Source organism: Amblyraja radiata, unplaced genomic scaffold (genome assembly GCF_010909765.2).
Source record: "Amblyraja radiata isolate CabotCenter1 unplaced genomic scaffold, sAmbRad1.1.pri S73, whole genome shotgun sequence".
Classification (NCBI taxonomy): Eukaryota; Metazoa; Chordata; class Chondrichthyes; order Rajiformes; family Rajidae; genus Amblyraja; species Amblyraja radiata.
The window spans coordinates 147,763-160,828 of NW_022630167.1; positions in this window are offsets into that span (position 1 = coordinate 147,763).

Below are 13,066 nucleotides of genomic sequence, written 5' to 3' on the forward strand. Positions count from 1 at the left end.
GATATGGAACAGTCTCCAATTGTTTCAACATAGTAGAGAATTGATCATATTGCTGGAGAAGCAAAATTTTTAAATCTTGACATGGGTATTCAAGTAATAAGTTAAGCAACATCAAGTGAAGTTACACACCTATCGCCTAAACCTTGGCACAAAGTCTTGAAGGTTGCAACTCTATCGCACAAAGTTGTTGAAACCGAGACGGAATGGGGTCAAGCGTGATCAAATGGTGAGCAATGTACATGCAATTGTTGTGGTGATAGCAGCTAGCTGGGGCAACCTCTGCAGCGGCTCGCTATTTTAAAATAAGAATGAATGGGTTAGAATCTATCTAATGTAGTATCTTGCTGAAACTACACAACATGTTGGATTAAATAAATACAAAGCCATTTGAATACAGTGAAGGTAGAGATAAAGTGCAGTTCCGATCCGACACACCACCTATCCATGTTTGCAGGGAGCTGCGACGCGCTGAGTTTTATGTCTGATCTTAGTGCAAATCAGTGTTGTTACTGCGGACGTAACACAACAGCACCAAGCAGCAAGAATTCATGCTTCACACAAATAATTGCCAAGATTAGAGAACATAAATCCTACCCATACGAAAACTTTCCTCGAGTTTAGAAACAAAGGTGACTTCATTCAAGCCAAATATTTGACAGGATAAGTGGATGTAGAACATTTCTCCTGGCTGCCATGTCGGGGTTGGAATCGTAATTGGGTGTGGGTATTTTGTCATTACGCAGATGCAAGGAAGAGTCTGGCAGATATCTGGGCAATAAAGGCATCAGTAATACAGGTAAATGGAGTTGAAGTAATTGGCCACAATCTACTGTGGTCGTACACAATAGATTAAACCCACCATCCTGGCAACACACTCATCTCCCTGCTACTCAGGTAGAAGGTACAGAGCCTGAAGACTGCAACAACCAGGTCCGGAATAGTTACTTCCCCTCAGCCATCAGGTTATTAAACCTGGCTCGGACAAAAACTCTGATTATACCAACACTTTCGTTATTTTGCATTAGTGTTATTATTCATGTGTGTATATATTATATCATGGTATAACACATTTATCTGTTTGTATAATGCCCTATTTCTGTGTGCTTAAGCAAAGCAAGAACTTCATTGTCCTATACAGGGACACATGGCAATAAACTCACTTGAACTTGAACTTGAACTTGAAATCATTTATTATTTTTTACATTCAACAATGAATGATTTAATGACATTGCCAAATAGGTGGAGTATGTCAGCAACACTTGTACTACTGTACAAGCAAATCATCAATCGATTCAAAAATGGTAAATGGAATTAAAAAAACTTAAAAATGTCCAACTTACTTTTATGTCGGAACAACATCACACAACATGTGGACCACGTTTCTAACCGTGTAGAGCAACTGCACGCCACTGAAAAAGGAAATAAAGTATAAATCAGCGCTGAAGATGCAATGGAAAGGTTATTGAAACAGTGCACTGTCTGCCTAATCATCCGGTATTCCTTGAGTGAACAACGATTGAAGAATGGACTTGAGCCTGGCTGCTTGGTCAGAGCCCATGGATCTGACCATACCAAAGTTTCATGTTGGTTCTCAAAACAATCCCAACCTCAGATCAGAGTTACACTCAGCCAGAACTTCAAACAAATGGCTCATAATGTTCGGTTGTTACAGAAAATTACCACATAAAGGGCCAGTTAGCGCCATCATGTGTAGGAGAGGTACACACAATTAATCCAGCTAATCTCAGTTCAGTGGCCTTGCTGATCATTGGTTCAAGTACTATAAAGATCAAATAGTGCAACTATGAATATTACCGACTTCTCAGAACAAGCCCGCAGACTTGACTAATCTCTGCTGAACAATATTTCTTCGCACCTCCCCTTTATACATAGTTTACAATCAATGTTCTGACTTCTGCCGAGGGAAATACATCCTTCCTGAGATATTTGTGGAGGCCACATTATTGGTTATGTTTTTTGATATTATAAAAAGCAGCTGTTTTACATTTTCCACCCCGACAACAAAATGGTAAGGAATAATCATAATATCAGGGCTGTATCATGTCGGAGTGACATCAGAACATACTATTCCGCCAAAGAGAGTAACAACAATCTGAACTTTTCCCCATGAAGCCATGAGTTTGGAGCTCAGTTGAAATATTAAATGTAACACAATCAGACGTTTTGCTAACCAGTACAGTTCCTTCCTACACATTTTGTCTACTCCACTGTGAATCTCCTCAAAGTATGGGTACTTTGAAGAAGTTCTCCTCCTCTCTCCAACAAGAGTTCTGCATTTCTCTACATCACTGTCTATATCTCTTGTTTCCCTTTCCCCCGACTAGTCTGAAGAAGGGGGTCTCGACCCGAAACGTCACCCATCCTTCTGTCCAGAGATACTGCCTGTCCCGCTGAGTTACTCCAGCAATTTGTGTCTATCAAAAATTGGGAAAAGGCTTTGAAATGCAGAACATCTGTGACCTAACAAAATGCTGCAACATCATTGAGAATCTCTAATTGTCTTTCTGAACCACAGGTTTAAGACTCCAAACAAAGATACTTCACTAGGTACCATTTACCAAGGCCATGATGGTTAATACTTAATTAATCTATCCTTGGAAGTGACATTAATTAGTTGACTTGAATTAATATCACAAACCACTTTGGTGCCATTTTGTCATCCCCTTTTATTTTGTGCTCTATCAAACATTCATCCACACTGCATTTTAAATAACGTTGTGTGATTCATGAACTAGAACAGATCCCTGTTTACTTCAACCGACTTGCAGTCTCTCCATTTGGAGAATCTGCCTTTTGATTTCTCTTCATGACGTTTATGACTTCACAGGTCGCGGGGTGACGACTGTATGGCCGTGAGTAGTCGCCCAAGGGTCGTACCTTTTTCAGGTCGCCGCTGGATTTTCAACACGTTGAGCATTTTCGGCCACCTGCTGAGACTATGACGGGTGCCGGCAGTCACCGGAAATAATCGTGTAAGTGGGACAGACCCTTTACATACTGTTCCTGCCTGCAGGTCATTAATCCTATTGCCGATGCGCCAGATGTACATTTCTGTTTTATTATGAACCTTTATTTGAACGTAACCAGGGAATGGTAATGGGCAACAAAAGAGCTCCATTCACTTCAGAATCTATTATGCAACAAAACATAGAATGACTTGCCATTCAGGTGAAGCAATTGCAGCCTCTGAAAGTGTCCGATAAATCAGTTCCTTCAGATTCTGGACAGATTCATTGATACGGCAGGTAGGTAGACACGTTGATTGACTGCCGAGTTGCTTCCCACTCTCCAGGTTCACCATGTCGCTCGGAACAAGGTTGGAAGTCATGGGCACTTTTAATTTACTGACTGTTCCTCGACTGGGAAGCATTGGAATAGAGATCTTGGAATCAGCCGTAATCTGAAGGTACAGCAATTAACAGATTAAAAAAAAATATTTTCACAAAATGTGTACCAAATTAAAACTTAGTTACAAATTAAATTGTAGACAAGCAAAAACTGGAACTACAAGAGCACATCCACTGGACAGAGCACTTGATTCAGTCAAATTTATAACAGTTAGGAGCTTCCTGATGGATCCATAAATTGTTCCCAAAAGGCTCAAATTAATTTGTAAATGTCCATTATAGAACATTCGTCATCTGTTAACATACGCTGTTCTAAAGTAACAACAACATTATTAAAAGTCCATTCTGCCCATCAGGTCTGGAAGCGCCTCCTCACAGCCTAACTGATCTCTTTATACATCCATTTCTCTCTTTACATGGTGCGTTTGCTTTGTCTTTACAACACAAGGACATTCACAAATAAGGATCGAACATTCGCAAAAGCATCAAGCATGCCAAAGTAGTCCACAAATTACTAACTTAGATCCTGTACATAATTACACAACAAACATTACTTGCCAAGTTTGGTTTCGTTAAATGTGAGCCTCTTGTTTGTTTATCTCTATTTAGAATTAATTGTGAAGTATTACAGGAGTAGAATGTGGGGAACAACATTACACATGTTGCACAATATACACTGGAATTATGGAAAGGCTCACATGGACAAATACGTTAGCTGTAAACCTAGTTTGTGAAGTAGTATTTGGATTATGCTGCATTTGTGCAATAAAAAGAGAAATTAGAAATAGCAAACAAGATAAAAAAGTGTAGTAAAATTTTAAAGCTTGGCCTATCTTCACACTGTCCATCGACAGATATTAAGGCTGTAGAACGTACTGCAGAATAAAGCTTTGCCCAAGTAAATTGGTGTTTATTAAATTAGCTGCTCCACCTCATTTTCCAACATTTGAATCAGTAACTCAGTTAAGCCAAAAACTAAACTGTAGGAAGACAAATACTGAATCAAGCAAAATCACAAACTCTCTTGTGGAAGTATCGTCGATGATGCTGCTACCCTGGCCATTCCCTTTTCTTCTTTTCTTTAATCTATTTTCTGGGAGAAGAGACCGCAACTTAAAAGCCTGGACTTCCAGACTTAAGGACTGCTTCTTTCCCCAATGCCACCATAATCCTAAACCAATCAGCTGGTACATGGATAGGAGAGTGGAATGATAAGAAAGCTTTGGAGAGATATAGGGGCCAAACGTAGGCAGCTGGGACATGGGGCATCCTGGCCAGCATGGGCAAGTTGGCCCAAAGGGCCAGTTATATGACATGCTGTATGACAATGACCACTTTCGCACCACCTTCCAGGAGGTGTTTCTACATATTCTGAACTCTACCACATTTGTTTATTCCAGTACTGTATTTTAATGTTGTATCACTACTTTGGATTGCACTACAATATTGCACCATTCTACCATCTTGCATTCATATTTATGAATCATTACTGTATACATAATGTTCATCTGTGAACAAGGAATTTATTTCAACCCTCACCCTGGTGTATATGACAATAAACAGATCTGATCACTCCCACATGTGCTGGGGCTGTGCAAGCATTATTAATCCACCTTAACAGTGTTGTGGATCTCAGATGTCATCAGGTTTCTGGCAGTCACGAGCACATCTTGGCATTTCTTACGGGCAAAATGAACATTAACATTTCTTGCATATTTTAATAGGTCCATGGAATGGCTCCGCAAAAACTGCATCTTTTTGATTTTTTTCTCAAATTTATCTGTTGCTTTTATCACCTGGAAGGGAACACCAAAAACGGAATGTGTAAGAAGGAACTGCAGATGCTGATCTGAAGAAGGGTCTTGACTCGAAACGTCACCCATTCCTTCTCTCCAGAGATGCGTCCTGTTCTAGCTGAGTTACTTCAGCTTTGTGTCTATCTTCACCAACAACAGAATGTTAGTTTTGATCTGCATAACAAGATTCTCTTCCTCATTTGCATCCCTGTAAACAATCACCATTCAATCACAAACTCGTTTTTGGTAAGAAATGACAATTAACACCAAAAAAACCAAGGAGATAGTTGTGGACTTCAGGAGGGAGAGGAGGAGGACTCAAGCAACACCAATCACCGTTAAGGGCACTGAGGTGGAGGTGGTCGCTAACCACAGGTACCTTGGGGTGCAGCTTGACAGTGAGCTGAACTGGAAGTGTCATATGGAGGCGGTGTACAGGAAGGGACAAAGCCGACTGTATTTTTTAAGGAGGCTGAGGTCATTTAACATCTGCCAACCCCTACTGTGCAGTGTCTACCATTCAGTGGTGGCCAGAGCTCTGTTTTTTGCTGTGGCCTGTTGGGGAGATGGCGCCCGCATAGCGGACAAAAACAGACTGGACAAGCTAATCAGGAAGGCCGGCTCAGTGGTCGGGGCTGAGCAACGGACGGTCCAGCAGGTGGCAGAGGCCAGAACTCTGAACAAACTGGGTTCAATAATGACCAACCCCACTCACCCACTCCATGCCCTGAAGGTGATCAAGAGCAGCATCTTCATTCAGAGGCTGATTGCACCAATGTGCAAAACTGAGAGACATAGGAAGTCCTGTTTACCAGCTGCTATAAGGTTATATAATGCACATAAATAACTGCACTTTTTTTTAAAATTTATTTTTTTTAATTAATTGTATTTTAACTTGTATTTTAACTTGTATTTTAACTTGTTAAGTATGGAAGCCATTTGAGGAAATGTGTGGTGTCATGTCTGTCTTGAAGCTGTCGTGGCACTGTAATTTCCTGTAAAGGATTATTAAAGGTATAATCAATCAATCAATGGAAAGCAAGAGTGCATGATATGAGACAGAGTCGTCGCTCAAGCTAATCTAGCATGCACAACCATGGTCGATTATTTTACCAATTTTATACAAACTCCACTATCCCCAATTCAGCTTTTGATCAATCCTTCCCATGTTATCTAACAGCTTTATAATCCTCTACACCCCAAGTAATTTCCTCCTCTGCCTCAAGAAGAAATTAACCCTATCTTGGATAACCTTTCCTCACTGGGCATCGTTTTAATAGACCAGGAAACAACCATGTAAAACTTCCTCTGTAAGCTCTCCAGTGCAATGACATCGTTCCTGCCATGTAATAATCAGAGCCATGACACGGCTTACAAGCTTCATCCTGAACAGTGCTGAATGAAGCTCCAACATCAACACCCTGTTATTATATTGTATGCTTCAGGGAATAGAGGCCTTTCTAAAGTCACCTTAATCATCTATTCTGGTGCTTTTTAAGGATGGTTGAGCAGACATCCCGAGGTTTCTCTTCTTCAACCCATGACCCATGATGTACTATTTTCTTTATGCACCTGACTCTCGGTATTAAGTTACATTTTACAACCCAACAGTCCAATTCATCTGTTTGCACCTGCAATCTAAAGACATCTTCCAAATCGTCAATCACTATCCCAATTTTATGACAGAAAAAGCCATAGAAACTTGTTCTACGAGTATACAATGACATTTAAAAGTTAACAATGAAAACTGAATGCCAATTAGGAATGTGCAATGGAAAATACACCTGTTCGGTAATTAAAGGTTCTCGTTCACACACACACTATGGTAAAGTGTCCCTACCTCTTCATACAGCTTTAACTGCCAGCAATGTTCTGGTACAGAAAATACCAAACAGTTCTTAATAATGATTTCTGGTAATTCCTCCCAGATCATGCCTCCCAGCAACTCTGCAAGATTTATATCCTGCTTTTCATTACGATCCACATAGACCCAGAGCGGAATATCTACCATAACACCAAAAAGAAAGACAATTAAATTCTACATACCCAGCAATGTGTCTTTATCTTAATTATGTTTTGAAGCTAATTTCAGAACAGCATAATTACAAAACAAAAATAAATAACCTACCCACAATATAGAGAGCAAAATAGACAAAAGAAAAGTCTATATACAGAGCAAATGTTGCTGCAGGAACTCCATGACGGTTGTGATCTTCTGGTAAACCTTTGCTGGTAACTCATGTTCACACTTACTTTTAACTGCGCTGAATCTTAAAATGGCATCATTAGCCCCGAAGTTTAATCTCAACATCAAGGCATGGCTCAACAACCAGTGGTTTCAAAATATATTTCAACAAGATATGACCTGCAGAGTTAGAACATGGCCATTAAGCAGTAAATGTGACTTAGAGCAAAACATGTAAAGACAATCATTTTGTTTCAAAATATCATTTGTGTACAATCTATTCCTCGCAAACTTGCACTCGGGCGAAGACAAAAATAATTGATATGTCAACCTCTTCTCCTAGAAACAGCTCATGTGACCTAATCAGTATAAAAACAATGTCTGTACATTGATTCCCTGAACTTTTTTTAAACCAGCACATTAAACCAAGTTTTAGAATAAAAGGTGAAACGTTCAGAAATCATTAAGCAAGATTTTCAGCCATGCTAAACATATGCAGACTGCATTAAAAGTAATACAACTTAATTGGAACATGCTGCATTGACAAAGAATATCTTGAAGGCAGAGCAGTGAAATACAGAATTTACAGTGTTCCAAAATTCTAACTTTCCTGAGAAGAAACAGGGTAGAGGCAAACAGGTTAGTGATCAATGCCTCAGAACAGAGATTAGCTTTTAGGTCAGATATTGAGAAATGTATTTCGTGACAATGATTATGAATCTTTGTAAGTGTCTACCCCAGGGTGCCATGCATGTCAGCAGTAGAATAATAGGTTCTAAAAGAACTCTCAAATTGAGCTCTGCGGCCAGGCTCCATTATTTGTTGTGATCTTAAGAGTAACGAAGGTCTTTATTAAACATTTGCAGAATTAAAGGTTTTGAATATTGCTCAATTAAATATTTGAGGGTTAAACATGCCAATTGCAGAAGACTCCTCGGTGACTTAGTAGATTAAAATTGTCGGTGGGGGCGCTGCAATGGCGGCAGCCCTGTCAGCAGCGCGTTAGTTTTTTCAACTTTTTAAATTTTTTTTGTATATTTTAAAGTGTGTTTTAATATTTTGTGTGTGTTTTGTGTGTGTGTGGGGGGGGGGGTGAGGGGGAAACCGTTTCCAGGTCTCCTCCCCCGTGGCCTAACAGCGAGGTTCGGCGCGGCCTTTCCACGGAGACGCACCCGGGGCTTCAGCGGCGGGCGCAGCGTGGACTCTCGGCGTGGAGCGGGCGACCCTCGCTGGGGCTCGCTGGAGGGGAGCGCTCCGTTTCGCTGGCACGGGGCAGCCGGCAGCCTGAAGCCGCACGCGGTCTGCACAGCTCCAGCTGACGCGGCGTCTACAACCCGGGATCCCTCGTGGGGGACCCGGGCTAAGAAGAAGCTTCCACCGCCGGCCCGCGGCCAACTTCTACCGCGGGCGCGATGGCGACTTACCGTCACCCCTGGAGGGAAGCTTCGACCACCGGCCCTGCGGTCTGCGGTGCTTCTGGCTGCGGCGCGGCGGGGACTTTATACTTTAAATCTTCGACGGCCGGCCTGCGGCCTACACCAACTTAAAGCCGCGGTCTCCGGTGGGGAAGAGCCGACTATGGACTTACCTGGACTTGTACCTTGTCCTTTTACCATCTGGACGCTTGCAGCAACGGCTGCGGAAGGTTGAGGTCCCGACCACAAGGGAAAATAGAGGAGGACTGGCCAAATAGTGTGCCTTCCACCACAGTGATGAATGCTGTGGTGGATCTTTATGTTACATTTTATTGTGTTTTTGTGTGTGTTCTTTATCACTGTATCGCTGCTGACATATTCATTTCACTTGCACTTTATGTGCAATGTGACAAATAAACCGTATTGTATTGTATTGTATTGTATTGTAAAGCAAAAACACTAGGCCGAGAACCAGGCTTTTGAGGCCTGAAACTCAAGACGGGCACAAAGCCTAAGAACTAGGTCGGGAATGAAAATGTATCTCCCTCCCTGTTTCTCAGGAAGAAGGCAATTCCGGATTTAGTGTTATGTAATGAACCGGATTTGATAAAGGGCCTCGAGGTTAATGAGCCATTAGGGGGGCAGTGACCATAACATGGTCAGGTTTAATCTCCAATTGGTGAGGGAGAAGAGCAGATCGGAGGTGTCAGTGTTGCAGTTGAATAAAGGGGACTGTGCGGCCATGATGGAGGAGCTGGCCAAAGTTGACTGGAAAGATACACTAGCAGGGTTGACAGTGGAACAACAATGGCAGGTGTTTCTAGAAATAATACAGAAGGTGCAGGATCAGTTCATTTCTAGGAGGAAGAAAAATTCCAAGGGGAGAAAAGGACGACTGTGGCTGACGAGGGACGTCTGGAACAGTATAAAAATTAATGCGAAGCAGTACAACGTAGTAAAGATGAGCGGGAAGCAAGAGGATTGGTTAATGTTTAAAGAAACACAGAAGATAACCAAAAATACAATACATGGAGAAAAGATGATGTACGAAGGTATGCTAGCCAAGAATATAAAGCAGGATAGTAAAAAGTTTCTTTAAGTATGTGAAGAGGAAAACATTATTGAAGACCAGAGTTGGACCCTTGAAGACCGAAAAGGGTGAATTTATTATGGGAAACAAGGAAATGGCAGATGAGTTGAACAGGTACTTTGGATCTGTCTTCACTAAGGAGGGCACAAACAATCTTCCTGATACCGACCCCCTTTGGACAGTCTCCCTCAGATGGTCACGTCAATCAATTCAGCTTGTTTATTTATGTATTGTATTTATTTACCTTTCTTGTACATCAGTGGAGCTGCACACTAAATCTCGTTGCACTGACGTGCAATGACAATAAAAGATATATTATTATTATTATTATATTATTATAGTAGTGGCCAGAAGATCTGGGGTGGCGGAGGAACAGAAGGAAATCCACATAAGGCAGGAAATGGTGTTGGATAGACTGAAGGCTGATAAATCCCCAGGGCCTGATGGTCTGCATCCCAGGGTACTTAAAGAAGTGGCTCTAGAAATCGTGGATGCATTGGTGATAATTTTCCAATGTTCCATAGACTCAGGATAAATTCCTGTGGATTTGAGGGTAGCTAATGTTATCCCACTTTCTAAGAAAGGCGGGAGAGAGAAAATAGGGAATTATAGACCAGTTAGCGTGACATCGTTTGTGGGGAAGCTGCTGGATTCAATTATTAAAGATGAGATAGCCGCACATTTGGATAGCAGTAGCAGGATCGGTCCGAGTCAGCATGGATTTACGAAGGGGAAATCATGCTTGACAAATCTTCTAGAATTTTTTGTAGATGTAACTAAGAAAATTCACAAGGGAGAGCCAGTGGATGTAGTGGACCTGTACTTTCAGAAATAATTTAATAAGGTCCCACATAGGAGATTGGTGGGCAAAACACAAGTAGGCTCTTATCAAAGACAACTCCTCAAAATATAAGATACATACAATGACAACACAAGTCATACACACTTTATATACCAAGAGACAATATATTTCTATACATCTAAAACATTTCTATTTCTAATTTGTACCTTTCTACTAGGAAAATACATTTCATAATTGGTGTTACTATAATTTTACACTATTTTAAATATCATTACCTGCCTTTAAAACATTAATTATATGTTTGCTGAATTACAGTTTCTAAGTTCATGGAAACATAGAAACATAGAAACTAGGTGCAGGAGTAGGCCATTCGGCCCTTCGAGCCTGCACCGCCATTCAATATGATCATGGCTGATCATCCAACTCAGTATCCTGTACCTGCCTTCTCTCCCTAATCCCCTGATCCTTTTAGCCACAAGGGCCACATCTAATTCCCTCTTAAATATAGCCAATTAACTGTGGCCTCAACTACCTTCTGTGGCAGAGAATTCCACAGATTCACCACTCTCTGTGTGTGAAAAAAAAAGTTTTTCCCATCTCAGTCCTAAAAGATTTCCCCTTATCCTTAATCTGTGTGTGTGGCCCCTTGTTCTGGACTTCCCCAACATCGGGAACAATGTTCCTGCATCTAGTACAACCTACACTAGTGCCACCCTGACCAATTTTGTAAACTCCAGAGTGTACAAGCCCATCCGCTCCATTCTCTCAGCATATGACAGTCCCGGCATCCCGGGAATTAACCTGGTGAACCTACGCTGGGCTACCTCAATAGCAAGAATGTCCTTCCTCAAATTAGGGGACTAAAACTGTACACAATACTCCAGGTGTGGTCTCACCAGGACCCTGTACAACTGCTGAAGGACCTCCTTGCTCCTATACTCAACTCCTCTTGTTATGAAGGCCAACAGGCCAAAACTGCACACAATACTCCAGGTGTGGTCTCACCAAGACCCTGTACAACTGCGGAAGGACCTCTTTGCTCCTGTACTCAACTCCTCTTGTTATGAAGGCCAACTTCAACTATTGGCTTTCTTCACTGCCTGCTGTACCTGCATGCTTACTGTCATTGACTGATGAACAAGGACCCCCAGATCCCGTTGTACTTCACGTAAGTGACTCCTACAGTGATAGTTACGAATGACACATAAAACATTAATAATTAATAATAAAACATTATTGATATGGGTTCAATTCAGGAAATGTTTTGGGTTGCATTACTTTTCTCTACTGAGCCCTATTGCATCAGACCACCTTGTTAAAACACCAACTCAGTACCCTGTCTTTAAAGAATGGCATAGGAAGGGTTTTGTGTCCTTCAAGAACCTGTTTATGGGTAACACTTTAATTTGAACAATTAAGCAACAAATCCAATCTTCCTAAGTCAACTTTTTTCGATTTTACCTGCAAACAAGACATTAGAGAAACATAGACAATAGGTGCAGGAGTAGAGGCCATTCGGCCCTTCGAGCCTGCACCATTCGCCATTCAATATGATCATGGCTGATCATCCAACTCAGTATCCCATCACTGCCTTCTCTCCATACCCCCTGATCCCATTAGCCACATCTAACTCCCTCTTAAATATAGCCAATGAACTGTGACCTTAAGTACCTTCTGTGGCGGATAATTCCACAGATTCACCACTCTGTGTGTGTGTGTGAAAAAAAAATATTTCTCATCTCGATCCTAAAAGACTTCCCTCTTATTCTTAAACTGTGTGTGTGGCCCCTTGTTCTGGACTTCCCCAACATCGGGAACAATCTTCATGCATTCAGCCTGTCCAACCTCTTAAGAATTTTGTAAGTTTCTATAAGTTCCCCCTCCATCTTCTAAAATCTAGCATGTACAAGCCGAGTCTATCCAGTCTTTCTTCATATGAAAGTCCTGCCATCCCAGGAATCAGTCTGGTGAACCTTCTCTGTACTCCATCTATGGTAAGAATGTCTTTCCTCAGATTAGGGGACCAAAATTGCACGCAATACTCCAGGTGTGGTCTGACCAGGGCCCTGTGCAACATGCAGAAGGACCTCTTTCCTCCTATACTCAACTCCTCCTGTTACGAAGGCCAACAGGCCAAAACTGCACACAATACTCCAGGTGTGGTCTCACCAAGACCCTGTACAACTGCAGTAGAACCTCCCTGCTCCTATACTCAAATCCTTTTGCTATGAATTCTAACATACCATTCAATTTCTTCATTGCCTGCTGCACCTGCATGCCAATTTCAATGGTACACAAAAATGCTGGAGAAACTCAGCGGGTGCAGCAGCATCTATGGAGCGAAGGAAATGGGTGACGTTTCGGGCAGAAACCCTTCTTCAGACTGAAAGGGGGTGGGGGGGAGAAGGAA